Here is a 19,480-nt window from a genome sequence, read left to right on the forward strand (position 1 = left end):
TTTGTTTTGGGGAGGAAGGTTGGAATTTGGAAATTCATATTCCCACATGAACAGAAGAGCTGTAACTTCAATTTCCTTGAGGTTGATAGCACAGTTAAGGACAGAGATCCAACAAAAAGGAAGAAGCTGTCATGAATTCTGGAATGTGCTTCTCATTGACAGAAATTAACTTCCCACCTGGAAATGTCAGTTTTTAATATTTCTGTGTGATACAAGCATGTGCTGTTTACCTCTGGAGGAAATCTGTGTAAATTCCTTCTCTTTTGTGATTTTCTGGATTTTCAGCCAGAAATATAGAACTCTGTGAAATTAAAATTTGCAAGTTCTTTTAGGCATGAGGGTGTAAGGGTTATTGCAGGTTTTCAGAGGAAGTTATTTATTTGCACTAAGGGATTTAGAAAAACAAAATAAAAAGACCCCGGATGCCCTTAGCCAGGTTAGTGGGGGCACAGGGTTCCTTTGGAGTTAGTCCTGAAAGGCAAAGGAGTCCAGGAAGGCTGGATGTGCTTTAGAAAGGAATTGTTAAATATTCAGGAGCAGGCTGTCCCCATGTGTAGAACAAATTATCAGGGGGAAAATCCAGCCTGGTTAAACTTGGGCTGGAACTTAAGGAAAAAAGAGAATCTATTGACCCTGGAATGAGGGTCAGGCAACTTGGGAGGATCATAAGGATGTTGGAAGGTCATGTAGGGAGAAGATTAGAAGGGTCAAAACCCAACTAGAACTTGATTTGCAGTTAAAAACAACAAAAAAAGCTTCTATAAGAGCCTGGACAGCAAAAGCAGGGTCAGGGAGAGTCTGGCTCATTTGATGAATGCAGAGGGGAGTGCAGTGACAGGAGATGAGCAAAAGGCAGAGGGATTTAAAGCCTTATTTACCTCGGTCTCCAATATCAGGACCAGTTGTCCTCAGGTGTTACCAGTGAGTCAGAGATGACACAGAGACCTATCAGAAGGTACAAACACCATGGTGGTGTTTATTGAGAGTCTGCTTTTAGATCCTTGTTCGACACACATGAACCTGATTGGTCATTTAATCAACACATTTCACATGATTGGCTAATTAAGGAACCACCCTTTGGTAATCATATTTCCATAACGCATTCCACATGCTCACAAACACTAAGTGCAGCAACTTAAGACAAGAATTGTTTATAATTCTTTTCTCTGAGCTTCTCACAGCTTTTCCCAGAATGATGCCTGGGAAACTATCTGTTTATCTCTCTCAGCATCCACACTCAGGAACCCCAGCCTCTAGAGCTGGAGGTAAGTGATGGGGAGCTGAGTGTGTCCCAAAATCCAGGAGATGGTGGGTGACCTGCTCTGCCAACCACTCACAAATCTATGGGCCCTGATGGCCAACATCAGCTGGACATGAGCCAAGTGTGCCCAGGGGGCCAAGAAGGCCAAGAGCATCTTGAATATCAGGAGCAGTGTGGCCAGCAGGAGCAGGGCAGTGACTGTCCCCTGTACTGGGCACTGCTGAGGCCACACCTGGGATGCTGCATCCAGTTCTGGGCCCTTCACTTTAAAAAGGACATTGGGGGTCTGGAGTGTGTCCAGTGAAGCACAACAAAGCTCATGGAGGGTCTGGAAAACAGGTCTGGTGGATGGCTGAGGGAGCTGTGTGTCTGGAGGAGAGGAGGCTCAGGGGGCCCCTCATCACTCTCCAAACTCCCTGACAGGAGGGTGCACTGAGGTGGGGCTGTCTCTCCTCCAGTAGAGAATCAGCAGAGGAAATGGCCTCAGATGAGAGAGGACTGATTCAGATTAGATATAAAAAAACCCAATTTTGTCTGTTTGGGCTGTCAGGCATTGGAAGGGGCTGCCCAGGGAAGTGGTGGAGTCACCATTCCTGGAGGTGTCCAAGAGGTGTCTCCATCTGTCACTGGGTGAGGTGGTTTAGGGGCCCACTGGCAGTGCTGGGCTGAGAGTTGTACTGCATGATCTTCCAACCTTGATCATTGTATGATTCTGTGGCTGTAATGGCAATTAAAAACGTTTCTAGGATTTCTTTCTGGACAATAAACTGGGCTCTGGAGCATTCTCTTGTCTCTCTGAGCCTGCCCAGCATCCCCTCCTTGCAGTGTTCCACAGGACCCCTCCTGCGCCACAGTGTCCCCTGTTATCTCTCTGCCCACCAAACTCTTTCAGGAAAGGTTTTCTGGAAGATTTCCTGGATCCTTTTGCTGGAAATGTGTTTAGAAATTGCATGTGGCTATCTCTGCTCCACCACCACCACCCCTGCATGCTTCTGCTGTTTATAGTGAGGGATGTGGGTGGGTGGCAGGCAAAAGGAACACACAGGAAAATAATTTACTCTTGTTTGAAACACTGAATGTTTAACCTCACAAAAAGTGCCCAAATTCTGCCCGTGGGAGATGTTGTAGTCCCATCTGCCAAAATATGTTTGTTCTTTATCATTTCTCAAAGGAGGGTTTTGACTGCCAAAAACCCATCTGATCTAAGTTTTCTGATACTGGTTGACATTACTGTAATAAAAATTAACTTTGTCTAATTTTGCAGCTTGGGAAGCAAATTGCCAAACAAGCCTCAAATAAGGAAGTATAAATTTAGTAAATTATCCTTAAAATAATGAATTTTTATTGGAAGCGCCTTATTACTGATGCTGAAGAATACTTTATTGAACTGTTTCTATTCTCTGAGAATCAATATATGCTTGTTCATGATAATGCTACATGTGTACAGTCATTTAGAATTGTAGTCATTAGCTAGGTACTCCAGTGTTTCCATTACAGCAAATTGAAAAATTTTGCCTTTTAAAGGAAAAAATATAAGTATTATATGTTATGATAATGATTAGAATAAAAGATGTTTATCAGAATAATTCACTGCACAGTACAGGAACTATAACCATCAGCATAGTGCACTATTGTTAAGGCAACATTGACAAAATGATATTAAAGCCAACAGAAACAATTATTAGGTAGAGATTGATGTCACTCACCCAGACCTAGGAGTGTGGACACATCTCTTTGGTTCAGCCTGCAGGAGTAACCTTGAGGCATATCCTCACTCCAGGGAGGAATTCCACACGCATCCCAGGAAGGAGTTTATTAGAAGATCCTCCCAGGAAGGGGTTTATTAGAAGATTAAAAAATGGGTCTGGGTTTCTGCAGTCCAAAGAAACCTTCTGTCAGTCAGGGGTCTTCAGGCCAGCTGTGTCAGTGAGCAGATTTAGATAAGTTATCAGTGGGATCACTGCTTTGTTCCTTTATCAGCTCTGCCCCATCTTCTGCTCACTGTCAGGATGTGAATATTGTGGGGTGCCTTGATGAAGGGAGGAATGATGAATCTGACTCCATCTTCTCAGAAGGCTAATTTATTATTTTAAGATACTGTATTATATAAAGAATACTAAACTGTACTTAAGAATACAGAAAAGATACTTACAGAGGCTAAAAAGATAATAATGAAAAGTTGTGACTCTCTCCAGAGTCTTGACACAGCTTGATGCTGATTGGCCAAAGAGTCAAAACAACTCACAGCAGAATCCAATGAAACAATCTCCAAACATTCCAAAGGAGCAAAACACAGGGGAAGCAAATGAGATAAAATTGTTTTCATTTTTCTCTGAGACTTCTCAGCTTCCCAGCAGAAAAATCCTGGGCAGAGGGATTTTTCAGAAAATGTGAATGTGACAATTGAACGTGTGTTGTTTTTAGGCAGATTTCCTGTATTCTATGGGTGGCCAAGCCTTGCTCCTCCCAGGATAGCAATTCCTAGGCTGGGCATTGCAGGGGCTCTTGGCTGAGCCACTTCCACCAGCTGAGCTGGAGTTGTGGCACTGCTGGATAAGGGCACCAGTTTTGTAGAGGCAGAGGGAACTTCTGTGGCCAAAACTTGAGAAGGTGAATTGCAGAATGAGCAGATGTGCACTCCTTTTCCAGGTGTGCATTTGGCATCTCCAGTCTGACTGACCAGATCAAACCTGTGACAGCCCAGGTCTGCACCCAAGGCAGCTGTGCCTCTCAAGTTTCTTTTCTTTTTTTTTAATTCCAAAGTTAAAACAGAGTTGTTAGGAAGGAAACAAAGGAGATGCAGAAATGTTTAAAATGCAGTATATATCTGACAGACATTTTACTGTATTATTTGTTATTATTTCCCTGTTACTGAAAAAAAGGCTTCCTGATAGATGTTTCAGTAAGATCTATTGCAATAAGGAGAACAAAGATCATTTTTCAGGCAAATATCAGTAAAATATCTAGTGAGTATCAGCAGAGCTTGAATCAGGTTAATGGCACATTTGAATTTTGTGTATTTTTTCATATTTCATATCAAATTGCAAAATGAGCTTAAGATATTACAGCAATATCAGCTGGTTTACATTAGCCAAACTCACTGGGGGAAAAAAATTGAAGTTTGATTTGCTAAATTTAAAATGAGACTTCTAAAAACCGTGAAAGAACATATTAACAAATTCTGGAGGCGGAAAAAATCTAAAGTAATGCTTAGATTTTGTATATTTAAATCAAAATAAAGATTCCCAAGAGATTATGTGGACAGAAGAAATACAGCTCATGCTACATTTGAAAAAAAAATATTTTTGTGAGACTGATTTTTTAAAATTAACTTAAAATACTACATTATCTGACAAACCTGTCTTCATTTCAAGTGTACAGCAAATACAAATACACCTTAAAATCTTTGGTATTTTCCTATTCAGCTGTGTTTTTTCTGCTGGAATTGATCAGATTTGGGTACTTGGTACCCAGTGTGGGTCTCCACAGAGCTGGGGCAGCAAAATTGGGAGGAGCAGCTGCTCTGGGCACCCTGTGCCAGGGCCTGCCCACCCTCCCAGGGAACAATTCCTAATTCCCAATATCCCATCCATCCCCATGGCAGGGGTGGAACAGGATCAGCTTTAAGGTCCCTTCCTACCCAAATTATTCTGGGATTCTCCTTTTTTTTTGGAGGGAAATAACTCTGCACTAAACACAAACAGAATTCCCAGTCCCACGTGTCCCTGAAGTGTGTCCCAGTGGATGGTGTGACCTGCTGGTCCATAACCTGCTGGGAAGGGGGTGTTTTTCCTTCTCACAGTGTGCAGTTCAAACCAATGAACTGCCAGCAGTGTGCCTGAAAGCTCTCAGACAGAAATGGTCCCCAGGCACTGGAGGTCCTGCCTTGGAGGGACACCTTGGGGCTTCAGAGTCACTGGGTGTTCTTCTTGGGAGGCAAAACTTCACAGGGAAATGAGTCTGAAGGGAGCATTCTACTCCAAGTATTATTTGGAAGCTGAGGTCTGTTACTTGGTTAAATACCTAGTTCTAATTGCTCGTTAAGAACAGAGATTCATTTCTTAAGCACTGGAGGGTCCATGAGCATATTTCCCTGCAGCTGATCTGAAGCCAAAGTGGAGGCACTTCTTAGTGCTCCAGCCTCAAAAACGTTGATAACATTTTATATTTTGTAATATGTTGACTCACATGATTCACATCTTACCTTTTTTATTATATGGAATTGTAAATGTCAGATTTCTTGCTGTTTTTTTCTGGAAAACAGGATGGAAAGAGTAGGAGAGCTCTGTTGCCAAACCCAAAGCTCCACTTTAGTCCAGATTATCTCACCAAATGCTTTTCAGTGAAAGCAAAGTCTCCCTGTGCCCAACAGTGAAGCCTTATTGCTCTAGAAATCCTTACCAAAGGAAGAAGAGGGGTTCCACCAAGCACTTCAACACCCTCTGAGTGAGGGATGGTTTGGAATTTTGGGGAAGCACCTTGAAGGCCATTTCTGTCTTGTTTTCCAGGCATTGCTTCACATGCTCCCTGTTTCTCAGGTTTGCATAATCCCATAAAAGATGAGGAAATGATATATTTGTGTTTTCTGTGTTGCTGTTACCCAGGCTAAGTAATTGAGGAATATTAACCTCCTGATTTGGGTCTGATTCCACTTTTGGTAGCCACGCTGTACACTTCAATCTCCCTTGGCAATTCCAAAGGATCCTTCTTTCCCTCACTCCTTGTGGTATTTTCTGGCAGGAAGGAATGAATCTGACTCCATGTTCTTAGAGGGCTAATTTATTATTTTGTGATATTATATTAAAGAATGCTATACTAAAGAATAGAGAAAGGATACTTAGAGAAGGTTTAACAAGATAATAATGAAAAACTCATGACTTTCTCCAGAGCCTCAGCAAAACAATCCACATGAAACCAATAAAACATTGACCAGTTGATAAACAATGTCCAAACCCCATTCCAAAAGAGGCAAAACACAGGAGAAGCAAATCAGATAATTATTGTTTTCATTTTTCTCTGAGGCTTCTCAGCTTCCCAAGAGAAGAAATCCTGGCAAAGGGATTTTTCCAGAAAATATGACTGTGACAACTCCTCACTAACTCCTGCTTGTTGCTGTTGTGTGTAGTAAAGTTTCACTGTCTCTCTCCCCTGAGGAGCTGGAAATTATTCCTGTAAGGCAAGTACTTAGCAAATCCATTTGTAAAATACGTTTGGAAAACTTGGGAATGTGTCCTGGGGTTCCACATCAATGGAGGATTATTCATTCAGTGTGAATTTAGTTGCACATTTTTAAGGCAGTATAGATTCTCCTCCTGAAAATAACCCATCAGATTTTCTAGGCAGGGGGGAGGGAACCCAAAATTGGTGCCATTCTTTTTTTCATGCATTCATAGGAATATAGATTACAGAATGAATTAGCATAATTTTCCCACAGCATGCCATTTTTTGAGTGATGTTAATACCTTGATGATTGATAGTCAATGTAGAGGGAAGAACATTAATAGTAAATACAAGAGTTTTATTTCGCTGTCTATACATTTTTATTGTATTTTGCCAGAAACACACGTTGCTATAGCCTTGCTGCTTTTGAATGATATCACACTATACTGCATGTCCTGAATAATTTTTTTCTGAAAAAATGAGCTAAGTAATTTATAAACATAATTATACCTATATTTATGGCCTAATAAAATATGATAAATTTGGTTTAGGTTAGAATACAGCATTTTATGAGTAATCATATAGGTAGGTGCATACATTGTATTTGGAAATGGCAGTAATTTACTGCAATACCCATTGGAGTAGACAGCTTTAAAGTGTGCTAAGTTACTGCCTTGGACCTTCAGTCTTAAAAGCCTATGTGAATAAAAGATGGCTCTTAATAATTCCTGGGTTTCATGTTCACAGGCTTAGTCCTTTTTTTTTGTTACTCTCTCTTTTTCTGTTACAGACTTCACTTCTTCAGTCCATTTTCTGCTGCTTACAGGTCTTCCCTGTGAGCGTGATGTGTTAAAAATAAACCAACAGTGGCAGGTTTCCATTTCAAACCGATATTGCTCCTTTAGCACTGAAGTTCCCAGCACAGGAAGGACATGGACGGACCCCTTGGAGCAAGTCCAGATTATCAGAGGGATGGAGCAGCTCTGCTGGGAGGAAATGCTGGGAAAATTTGGATTGTTCAACCTGGAGAAGAGAAGCTTTGGGGTGACTTAATTGTGACCTTCCAGTGCCTGAAGGAATTGGGAAAGGTTTGGAGGGTTATCTCAGGGAATGCAGGGGAAAAGGCCTCAGGCTGGGCCAGGGGAGGCTCAGCTGGGACAGCAGCAGCAATTCCTGCATGCAAAGGGTGCTCAGGCCTTGGCAGGGGCTGCCCAGGGAGCTTTGCAGTGCCCAGCCCTGCAGGTGTCCCAGGAAGGGCTGGAGGTGGCACTCAGTGCTCTGGGCTGGGCACAAGGTGGGCACTGGGCACAGCTGGGACTCCAGCCAGTCCATGGGCTGGCAGGGATTTTCCAGCCTCAATATTTCTGTGGAAAGAAAGATGGAGAGGAACCTTGGACAGGGCATGGAGTGACAGCACAGGGAGAAGTGGATTCAAGCAGAGAGTAGGTTTAGATTGCACATTAGGAATAATTTATTCCCTGTGAGGGAAGGTGGGCAGGCCCTGGCACAGGGTGCCCAGAGCAGCTGTGACTTCACTTCCCTGAATCCCTGGAAGTGTTCAAGGGGACAGGCTGGACAGGGCTTGGAGCAGCCTGGGACAGTGGAAGGTGTCCCTGCCCATGACAGAGATGGCACTGCATGAGCTTTGAGGTAACCCAAACCATTCTGTGATTCTGTGACTCTTCATTAGCCAGTGTGAAATGAGATCTGCAAGAGCTGATCTAAAACTTGCACACCTTGACGTAACCCATGAACTTATTGTACAGACATTAACTTGATTTTTCAAGTGGGCATTTGCTGTTTCAGTGCTTTCCCAGGAAGAGATGGAAGTTACACTCCAGGACTGGGGCTGGAACCTGTGTTGTTTAAGAAAACTGTGCTGCTGTCTGTAGTTGTCTCTCCAGGTGTCCAGCTGCAGAGCAGAGATGTGACTGCACAGCTCAGCATGGACCCCAATTCTCTTCTAAATTAAACTATTCATATTTCTAGGCCAGAGAGTTTCCCTCACTACCTTTCCCTGCCTAGGTAAGTACAGCTGGCAGAGTGTCTGAACGTCCAAAATCATGTTCTGAATTAACTTCTTTAATGCCATTGATCAATATGAGGTTGATTATTGTAAGGGCTAATTAGAAAATACAGACTTTATTCAGAATATGTTATAACTTTGTTTATTTAGGGAAAAAGGAAAATTTCCCCAAATTTTCCCCATAATGGAAATTTCCACACTAAAGGTATACTGCCAAAGCCCAAATTGCTGGAAGACTTTGAAACTGCAAGGAAAAGGAGATCACAGGATGCCCTGGATGAATGGAAGCAGAAGAGCTGAGGGAATCCTGTCTGGAATAAGCCAAAGCAGTGTAAGATGAAGTCAGAGCTGTTAGGTGCTGATGTTGTGATGATGACAGCATTCTCCAAAATCAGGATATTTTGCCTCTTAGGGCAGCTGTGAGGCCATCAGAATTCAGGGGCTGTTTTTATTTTTTAACAGGATTTTCTGTTTCTGACTGCTCCTTCGTCCCTTCTGCAGCGAGTATAATCTGCAGCTGACAGACCATAGAGAACCCAGGGCACGAAGACACACATGGAAGGATCTGATCACTGAAAAGCTCAGCATGAGCAGGAAAATGCCTTCCTCAGGGGTTCCTCGTGTGCCTGGATCAGCCCTGGCCGTGCCCTGGGCTCTGCTGACCCCCAGCAGCCCAGCCAAGGCCTCCAGTGTCATTTTTGGATGGAATGCTGTGAAGCTCTGAGGGTGTGAGGGTTAATTCCAGCTTCTCACAGCCCAGTGGCAGCCTGGAGGAGGCCAAGCAGTGTTTGAGATTATGAAGGCTAAAATTAACCTCTCCCCCTGCAGAACAAGGGCAGAGCTTGCTCCCCTACCAGTCAGAAAAGTGAGAACAATTTGGAGAACAGCTGCAAGGAAGAAAACCAACAGCTCTAGTGGAAGGGATTTCTGTTCATGCAATGCAGAAAAAGAAATTATTAAGTAGCTGAATTTCTTACAGATTAGGTTGAGCTGGTACATTCTTTTGCTGATTTTCAGCCCTGCTTTACCCACTGGGGTTCAGAGGTAGTTGATAAAGGTGTTTGGCTTCAGACACTCACTCAATCCAAGGAGTTGCACTTCATGCCTTTGCATCTCATCACTCAGTTGCCATTCTTCATTAGACGAGAAAAATTTTATTTTGCCCTACACAAAGAGGCCCCAGTAAAAAAATTCCTTGAGGTGTGTCAACTTTCAGTCTGAGAAGAATGTAAATGGGTATTAGGAGCTTTATTTGGTCAAATGGGAGAGTTAATCAGAGCAGAAGGAGGTGGCCTGGAATCCTGGGAAGTACTGACTCCTGACCAGGATTTATTTTATAAAATATTCCAAAAGGTCTCATACTCAAACAATTGTTGATGGTCCCTGTGCCAGGGAGCAGCTCAGGTGTGCCAGAAACTGTTGGATCCATTGATACCTGATCATCATCAACTTCTCTGGGGATGTGAGAGAGATTTAAATGCTCACTGGGCCAAATGGGGATGAACAGCCTTAAAATGGGATAAAAATGACTTGACAATTGGAACATATATCCTGCCCAAGTCTGTTTCTTTTCTGTCTCCATGGACTTCAGAATGCTGCTGATTATTTTACTTAGTAATATTATTATTACTATTATTATTATTATTACATTTTATTATTATATTAATTTTATTTGTTATTATTATATAACTATATTCTATTATATATCTATTCTATATATTATTATAATATTCTATTATTTTACTTCTTCTTATATATTATCTTTTATTTAGATTTTTCTATATATGCTTTTAGTGGATAATAAATGCTTCTATTGATTTACCACACTCAATAAAGTAGATTTTGATAAATATTTATACATTATACTTTGTAAAGCATAATACTACCTTCATTTTCTGTGGGGGATTATTAATAATTGTTTAATGCTTACCCATAGTTATGGGAAGATTACATACCATACTTACCATATTTATGTGCCTAGTGCCACTGAAATTTATGAGTAGGTTGCTAAAAGTTGACAGGTTTTGCTCCTCCTAATAAAAGATCCCATTTCTGAATAGAAAAGTACTTCACACAGAGTGAAACAGTGAGCCCTACAAAATATCTGATGTTCTGGAGACAGAGCTGCCAAGCTGGGCTGAGAGCAGGAAATAAAGCAGTGTTAAATGACTGTAAGGTGAGTTAAATGCTCCAAACACAGAAGCTGTGGCTGTGATCTCTGTGGCCCCAGCAGGTTACAGGGATGTTGTACAGATATTTCCAGGGTGTAGAGCACGACTACAGTTTGTAGTGATTACAATAACTGAAATAATAAATCCAAAAATAGATGGTGACTGAAAGCAGTAAACACAATTCCAGCACCACAGACTGAAAAAAAATCTGTTCTGAGCTGAAATTTCCAACTCTTGAGAAACAGAACAGAATTTTAGCTGTGCAACCAGATTTATTGGCTACAACACCAGCCTTTAATGAACCTTAACAAAACAGTCAATTAACAAAGCGCTTACCAGGGCAGTAGAGCACTTTTGATGATAACATGTTTCTCTAAATTTTGAATCCCCATTGTGTTTTGGGTTTTTCAAATTGACTTTTCAGTTTGTTTTTTTGATTTTGACTGGTTCTTCCCAATTATCACTTAGTTTTGGGCCACGCTCATCCTTTAGCATTGCAGTGGAGGATATTTCATTGTAGTGTAAATGTTTTGATGATTTCAAAAAGAAATAGAATTTACCCATGAAGTATAATAACATGCATTGAGTTTAATAACATGCTTTACCCATGAAGTATAACAACATGGGAAGGGGAAGTTTCAAATTTCATCAAACACTTTGTGAATATACCTGCCTTTATATCATACTTCTCATTTTGGGTTTAACTTATCAAAAGTTTGGGAATTGTGATTACACCAAACTCCCACTTTTCCAGCAGCCTGTATCAGGCAGTTTGCTGGCTCAGATGCCTTTAAGAGTGATGCACAAAACCCTGCTCTGGGTGATTTGTCCATTTTCCACCAGGGTTATTCCATCCTGGAGCCTGCAGGAGTGTGTCCTCATGTTTGCAGTTTTATTATGAGCTTATGTGACTCCATTCCATGGAAAGGTAACCTGAGCAAAAGAACTGGCCAGCTTTTTATCAGGAATGTCTTTCAGCCGTGAGATCTTCATGTAGGGGGATAGAATATAAGAAAATAAAGACAGTGTAGAAAGTAATCACACCTTTAAGGAGTTGCAGCTGGGCCAATTATCAAAGATTAGGAGCAGGCCTGACTTTAACAGGCCACAGCTGTAACCAATGAGAAGAAGATGCTATAAAAGAGTGATGTGGCTGGGTGAGAAGGGAGCTGGAATCAGTTGGTTGCTTTGTGAAGAGGAAAGAGTCAGTGCTCTGAGGAGCTGCCCACAAGAAACACCAAGCAGGTATGGAACTTTTGTGATAAGGAGACAACAAGTATGGAACCCCTGCAATAAGATGACAGGGTTTTCAGGCTAATTTTGTTGTATAAAATGTTGTTTTCTCATCCCACTTTCGCATGAATTGCTTCCAGCCATCCCTTGCTACAAGAATGATGTCTTGTAATGACTCATTCTGTTTTCATGTCACTCATTATCTTGTGTGTCTTTGTTTTCCCTGTATCTGCCTCTTCTTTCAGCTAAATATTTCCCGCCTGCCATTCTTCCTTCATTATAGCTGTGATTAGTTTCACTTCTCCATCATTGCCTGCTCTTTCTATAATGGGGAGTGACCAGAAATCATGACAATAATTACAACACTGTGCTGAGTTTAATCAGTCATGTAATGCCTTACTAATGTAAAAATTCAAGGTATTCAGTCTGATTTCATTGCAAACACATTAAAAAAGAGCTCCCCTCCCCACCAACACATCTGGATGCAGATGATGCATGTAGGTGGATAAAGAGAGGACAGCTTGCACTGCACTTTTAGGCTCCCAAGCCCTGTGAGGCACAGAAGGCCCCGTGGTCTGTGTAAATATTTTTCTCTCTGTGCTAAACAGAGGCAGATTTTCCAGCTAATTTGTCCATAAAAGAAATGCATGGGAACAGCTGTTCCCTAACAGTTTCTGCCAGTCCAAGCTTACCTGAGACAGGATGAGCTGATGATTCAAATTGGGCTTGTCCAAACACTTCACTGGATTGGCAAGACACTAACACTTGAGTTAGTCAGGATTTGCTCAGTTCTTCTGGTCAGTGCAGCTTTGTAACCCATCAATACCTCATCTAAGTCTGCAAAGGTCAATCTCAGCATTGAAAATCCATCTTCTCCTGCTGCAAATACCCAAGTGACACAAATACACCTGCTAGGCCTTAAGGACAATGACAATGAGTTTAGTTTAAGAAGATTCCTGAGTAAAGGTCCTTCAGGGACACAGTCAGTTGTCAGTGGTGGTGATAAAAGTTTCTTCTGGCACTAAAAACTAGTTTCAAAAATTAAATCATTGTTTTAAATTGTTGTATCCACCTAAAATCCCATCTGTGTTCCTGTGATTAAGAAAAATAAATGGCCTGGTTAGGTTTTTGGTTTGGGCTCTTATCTCTGTGGTGCCCACATAAATCAAGTGTAACTTCAGTGAGACCATTGCTTGTTCAACACTGATGCAAAGACAGATTAGCACCAAACTGACCATCAGCCTCTAATGGGAAAATGCCATGGGTTGTGTTTCCAGTGTCAGGGGTGGTCAGCAGTTAATAACTGAGATGGAATTATGGAAATGGGTAAAGAATGGCTGGAGTGGGCTGGAGGAGCTGGCACATTTGGGAGGGATGTGATGAGCACCAGTGGCTGCTCTTCTCCCTCAGGCTGTGGGAAGGAGCCCCCAGAGGAGCAGCACTCACCATTTGGACCATTTAATGTTACACTTTGCTCAGAGTAAAGGTTATTAAGTGTACAGGGCTGGCAGGAGTCCATTTGCAATAATTGTATTGTGGTTCCTCTGCTGCTTCTGCCAGTGACTCAGGCAGTGTCCCTTCCTGTCCTAGAAGTTGTTGTGTGACATTTACAGCTACTGAAAAAGTGGCTTTGATGAGGTCTTTACTGGGATAGTTTTGGAAACCATTTCCACTTTAATGGGATGCCTATTTGTCCATCTCCAAGACTTGTCCTGTATCTGTTAGAACTTTTACAAGTCTTTGTCACCATTGAGTCAGAGATGACACAGAGCCATGTCAGAAGGCAAAAGCCTCATTTATTTGATCCTCTCCCCTTTTATATCTTAGTTTTGGTCATTTAATCAATAAATTTCACATGATTGGCTAATTAACAAGACACCCATTTGTAAACAACATTTGTTTTATTTGCAAGCAGATAATTTGAAAAGTTATTCAAAGGTGTTTGTAAAGCACAGATTCAGAAGAGTTCCTAACTGGGTGAAACATGCAGGGACACAACTTTTATTGGCTTTGGAGAATTCAGAGGAATTTGAATTGTTGCTGTGCTCCCCCTCCATTTGTGTTTTAGGTTTGTAATTTAGTTACTGCTGAGGTGTAATCACTCCTGATGGATGTGTTCACAACCAAGTTGTAACAAAAGCTGCTGAGTGTGTTCTGGGAGCTGCTAATCATCCTTAGCTCTTATTAGCTGTAGTGCCAGTCAGAAACATTCAGCTCCAGGATTTTCTGTGTATGAACAGAACCCTTATTAGTGTCAACTCTCCAAAAACCCACCTGAGTCTGAGAGCTGTCCCCAGGCTTACAGAAAAGCAGTGGCCAGTGGTTAAATGAGCCGTTTTCTGGGACAGGGATCAGAAGCTCTGAGTGAGGTACATCCCATGTGAGATGAGCTTTTCAAATCCTTCATCTTTCCAAACCCTCCATTGGAAAAGCTGAACTGTGTGCTGTGCTTGTTAAGAGTCATAAATATGTTCTTCTGGTACAAAAGGCTTTATGTTTGCTATTATCCAGTCTCATTTTCTGCTTCAAGCAGTGATGCTTTCTGAGCAGTGTGTTTATTTCAGATTATTAGGATTTACCCTGGGAAGAGACTCATAGCATGTTTTTCAGAGGCTGAAGCACCTACGTTGTTTTCCCTGAGTCTTTGGAACTTGGCAGGGAAAAACACCTCCAGAACCAGAGAAAAGCACTTCTTACTCTATGAAATTCTGTTCAGTTTTGGCTGAGATGTAAACTTGCTAATTTCCCTTTTTAGCACTCGATTTCTTAGTGAAATGCTGGCAGTTTGTCAAAACAGAAATGGTGTAGCCTGGCACACTGTGCCTCTGTGGGCCATGGCAGGTGGCACTGCCAGGGACATGAGCTCCTCAGGGAACATTCAGAAAGGATTTGGGCTGCACTGGGCTTGTAATGCAATGTTGTTTCATCAATTCTTGCAAGTGAACAAAAAATAACCTCAATACTCCACTTTCCAGTCAAGAGAAAAGTCTTCTCTCTTTGGCAGGGGGTGCAGTTTCTTGTGTGGCCTGAACACAGCTGGTGGAAGGTGACTGGGAGCTCCTGGGATTTCTCTTTCCCCTTGCTCTCACATGAGGAAAAGACTGGAATACAGCAGCCCTCTCCTCTTCATGGTGTTTTTCTTGTATTATGAGTTGCTTCAGTTGCAGTCAGGCACTCAGAAGTTGTGAAGAGCCAGCCATGGTGTCACCTTTTAATTCAGCATCTCTGGGCATGGGCGAGAGACCTCAAATCGTGTGTCAGTTCTGGGCCCTCCCAGCCAGAGAGCCCAGGAGGGGCTGAGGGAGCTGGCAAGGGGCTCAGCCTGGAGCAAAGGAGGCTCAGGGGGCCCTTGTGGCTCTGCACAACTCCCTGCCAGGAGGGGACAGCCAGGGGGGGTCGGGCTGTGCTGCCAGGGAACAGGGACAGGACAAGGGGAAAGGGCCTCAGGCTGGGCCAGGGGAGGCTCAGGGTGGGTATTTGAGAAAATTCCTTCACTAAAAGGATGGTGAGGCACTGGAAAGGCTGCTCAGGGAAGTGGTGGAGCCCCCACACCTGGATTGTTCAGAAAACATGTGGAAGTGGATTTGGTTTGGTGTTCTTGGCAGGCTTTTCACGATTCTGAGATTGGGGCATCACCTTTAACTCTCTGCCAGCTCTCTCACCTGCCTGGGCTGAGTGCACCTGAGAGTGGGTCAGGAGGATTCCCAGCTCCTGTGTGGAGTTCCCAAGGTGCCTGGAGAAGAGAACAGCACAGAGGATTGCTGAAGGAGAGAGGCTCACCTGTGCTGGGGGCAGGTGAACAGAAGGATTCTCCTCTCTCCCGGTTTTTGCTGTGTTGCTGAGCAAGCCCAGAACAGCTTTTGTGGCCATTCCCTGCCTCATCTCCTGCACCCTCAGGCTTAATGTGGAGAAGTGCTGAGCACTCAGAGCTGCAAATGAAATCCATGGGCAGTGTGGCCACTCAGCATTCCCCAAATTAATGAGGAGTGGGATGGATAGCTGGACATGGGGACAGCAGCAGGATCTGGCTTCTGCAAACGATCTGCAGCTTGGGTTGTTTGTGTCTCTGTTGTGAGCACAACTTGCAGTAAATGTAAATGAATTGAGACACTCCTGGCTATAATTTCCCCAATAACATGTGCAATTATAATATTTTCCATGTGCAGCAGGTTGTGAGTGGTATTGAGGTACAGATCTGGACTGCACACAGTGTACATTTTGTGGTGTTGTGAGGTCCACAGGACGAGGTGAGAGATGAGATTCTGACTCCATGTTCTCAGAAGGCTGATTTATTATTACATTATTTACCATGTTGTATTTACCATGTTGTATTTACCATGTTGTATTTACCATGTTATATTTTTATTTACTCTATTATATTTATTTACCATCTTATATTTACCATAAAGAAATTATATGCTAAAACTTTGCTAAAGAAAAGAAAAAGGATACCTCAGAAGGTTTCACAAGAATGATAATGAAAGCTCATGACTGACTCAGAGTCTGACACAGTTGGCTGTGATTGGTCATTAATTAAAAACCATTCACATGGAATGAGTCAAAGATGCACCTGTTGGTAAATGATCTCCAGACCACATTCCAAAGCAATCAGATTATTATTGTTTTCATTCTTTTCTGAGGCTTTTCAGCTTCCCAGGAGAAGAAATCCTGGCAAAGGGATATTTCAGGAAATATCATGGTGACAACACAACACACTTATAAAGGTACAGACAGCCTGAGATGGACCAGCACATGAAGGAGCTGCACTTGCTTCCCCCTGAAATCAATAAAATTTCCATCCATTTCAATACTCACAAGAGATGATGGATTAGGAGAACTTAATTTGGGGCTTTGGGGAATGGTATTCACAACTTTAATTGTATTCAGGTAAAATGCACATTGATCCTTGAACAAATTCTCAGTACAGCTGGCCATTGAGAAAGAAAAATCAGAACTTTGCAAATGCCTCTGCACATTCTTGCTGTGATTAACTGTTCTTTAAAAGAGAAGAGAAGGTAGGGATGTAATAGAAGTTATTACCCTGCTTGCAATTATTCTGAGTAGTAAAACAGATTAAGTAGAGGCTTAAGGCATGAGCTTAGTGAATGTAGCCATACCTAAACAAACAGTGGCAATTCTGCTCTTTCACTCTGAATTTTAAGATTAAGTAAATGGCAGAGTCATTTAAATTATATGTAAATATTTGATTAATGGAGTCTTGACACTTTGGCTTGTAATTCCTACTCTCTTATTAAAATCATCCACCAAATTTTGAAGTAGAAATTAATTTTTTCTCTAATTAAAAGCATTACTTTTCAAATACGATTGTGCACTGTGACAAACCCTAGTGAATTCTGCATTAGCGCAGGAGCTCCTGAGCTCTCAGATCTCCTGTCCAAGCAAGCAGGATTCTCTGCTGGGCTCTCTGTGCCTCATCCAGTGGTGGTGGGCAGGAATTCCTGGCCACTGAGGCACCTGGGATGCTGAGCAGCATTGCCCTCGTGCTTAACCTCCTTCTCCTTCCTCTAGGAGATAATTCTGTGATTATAATGAGCTAAAATCTCTCTTTGCAGTTTGTATGGGACTCTCCTCATGATGAGAAGCAATGATATTTTGGTTACCCTGAGGTAAATGCTCACTGGGTGGGTGAAAATACACATTTTAAGTTTGCATTTTTTATTGTTCACATGTCACAACTCAGAGAATTTGTGCTGCATTTAAAGGTGGGGGAGACATGAATGTGGGTTCCTTCCCCAACATCAACCTCCCTCCTCTTGGGTTTGCTAACAGAGAAATCAAAATAAATTTAAAATGACAGAAACACTGAATGGTTTTGGTTGAAAGGGACCTTAAAAATAATTTAATTTTAACCCTCTGCCATGAAAAATTTGGATTAAAGAAGCATGAGGGAAGGGAAGCAAAGGAAGAGGGGTTTTCACTCACCTGTGTGCTTACAGATGATGCTGAGGCATGAGCTGTGAGCTGATTTGCACAGTGCACATTGCCATTCAAATATTTACAGTGTACCTGTAAAGCATCTGGGTACCACAGGGGTTGAAATCCCTGCTCTCATCACTTTTGTATGGGAGAGGAGCACAAGGAGGCTCCGTCTGAATCAAAATGACTTTTGTTTTTTACCTTCAGAGAAGGTGAAGGAAGAAATTCCAGCCTCAGGTTCAGCTGGGGGATTTAATCTGGATTTACAGGGGTGAAATTGAGCAGAAGGGGTCACGATGTGGCTGAGCAAGTGTAAGAACAGTTGGCAGCTGAAGGGGATGGTCCTGCATCACCTGCAAGGTCTGCTCATCCCAGACCTGCTCAGCTTGGCTTTGCTGCTTATCTGACTCCTCAGTGATCCCCCTTGGCTTGTTAAAGATGAAGGAAATGCTGTCTTTGGCTGGAAGTCGAGTTTTCTGCTGATTTAGTGAGGTGAACTTGGTCAAGCAAAGTTGCTGCAAGGCCAAGAGGAACTTGGGGAACTTTTCTTGTGGTGGCAGGGCAGAAAATAAGCCCTGCTCCTGTCTTCATGTGAGCTGCTGTGGTGGGAACAGCAGCAGCAACAACGGGGCTGGGATTTGGGATCTCCAGCCAACCTCAGTCTTCTGGGGGTTTTATTGCTGAATAATTGCTCTTGCATCCTCTTCTGAGTGGAGGAATCTGGCCTGGGCTACTCCATTGATCTGGGCTTAAGTTTGTAAGCTTTGGGAGCGGAGGTAGGGGAAGTTTCAGCGTATGTGCAGTGCTGTTCATAAATATTGAAGTAAAACATGAATAATGGCTAAATCCCTGATCCCACAGGCTGCTGACCCTGCCTGTTTGAGATTTTTATTCAGGTAATTCACCAAAAATCTCCCATTAAGCCTGCAAAGCTCACATATTCAGGAAATGCCTGTATTTAAAGCAAATTAACAAGGAAGCTTGTGGGCCTTTATTGAAGTGCAGGAGGATCTTTACAAGTATCTCTTGTTTGTAAAGACAAATGTGCAAGGACAACTGCTGCAAGCCTCAACTCCACTTCTGCTAACGAGCTGACTCAATGCCAGCCCCGGGACACACCACATTCCCCTCCAGCCGCTGTAATTAACATTCATTTTTTACTTCACGGAGATCATCCCCGAGCTAATCCCGCTCTCGGAATCGGGTGCAGTTCCTCGCTGTTCCGGCCAAGTTTGCGGCTTTTTCCCTTCCCTAGCGAGTCAAAGCAGGGCGCGGAGGTGAGGAAGAGGAGGCGCTGATGGACGAGCCGGGGGTGCCGGGGCGGGAAAGAGGAGAGGGAAGGGAAAGGAAAAGGGGAAGGGAAGGGGTGCCGGTGCCTGCGGCTGCAGTTCGCCGTCCCTCCGAGCCGCGGCGGGGGCACACTCCGCCCGCGTTTGGCGAGCGCGGCTCCGAGCGGGGCAAGGCGGAGGCAGCCGCGGGCGGAGGTGAGGACCGGGAATACCGGGGGGTGGGATGGGATGGGGTGAGATATGGAATGGGATGGGGGACCCTCACCAGAACAGCGACTGAGCGAAGCCCCTCGCTCTAAACCCCTCGCCCGCAGCCCCTCGCCCCGGTGGCTCCTGGGGCCGCTGCTTGTGGCCACCAGCGCGGTGAGGGTGTCCGAGGGGTGGGAGATACGTGGGAGATGCT

General features: G+C 43.1%; 1 long non-coding RNA gene across 1 annotated transcript; it reads left to right on the forward strand.

Annotated features, from left to right (window-relative positions):
• The first annotated feature begins 7,226 nt into the window (after positions 1-7,226).
• On the forward strand, positions 7,227-10,039 carry LOC135449570 (uncharacterized). The gene is made up of 3 exons (XR_010440766.1): positions 7,227-8,446; positions 8,598-8,778; positions 8,910-10,039. It is a non-coding gene; the product is annotated as an uncharacterized LOC135449570 (long non-coding RNA).
• The last annotated feature ends 9,441 nt before the right edge of the window (positions 10,040-19,480 follow it).

Source organism: Zonotrichia leucophrys, chromosome 6 (genome assembly GCF_028769735.1).
Source record: "Zonotrichia leucophrys gambelii isolate GWCS_2022_RI chromosome 6, RI_Zleu_2.0, whole genome shotgun sequence".
In the NCBI taxonomy this organism is placed as follows: Eukaryota; Metazoa; Chordata; class Aves; order Passeriformes; family Passerellidae; genus Zonotrichia; species Zonotrichia leucophrys.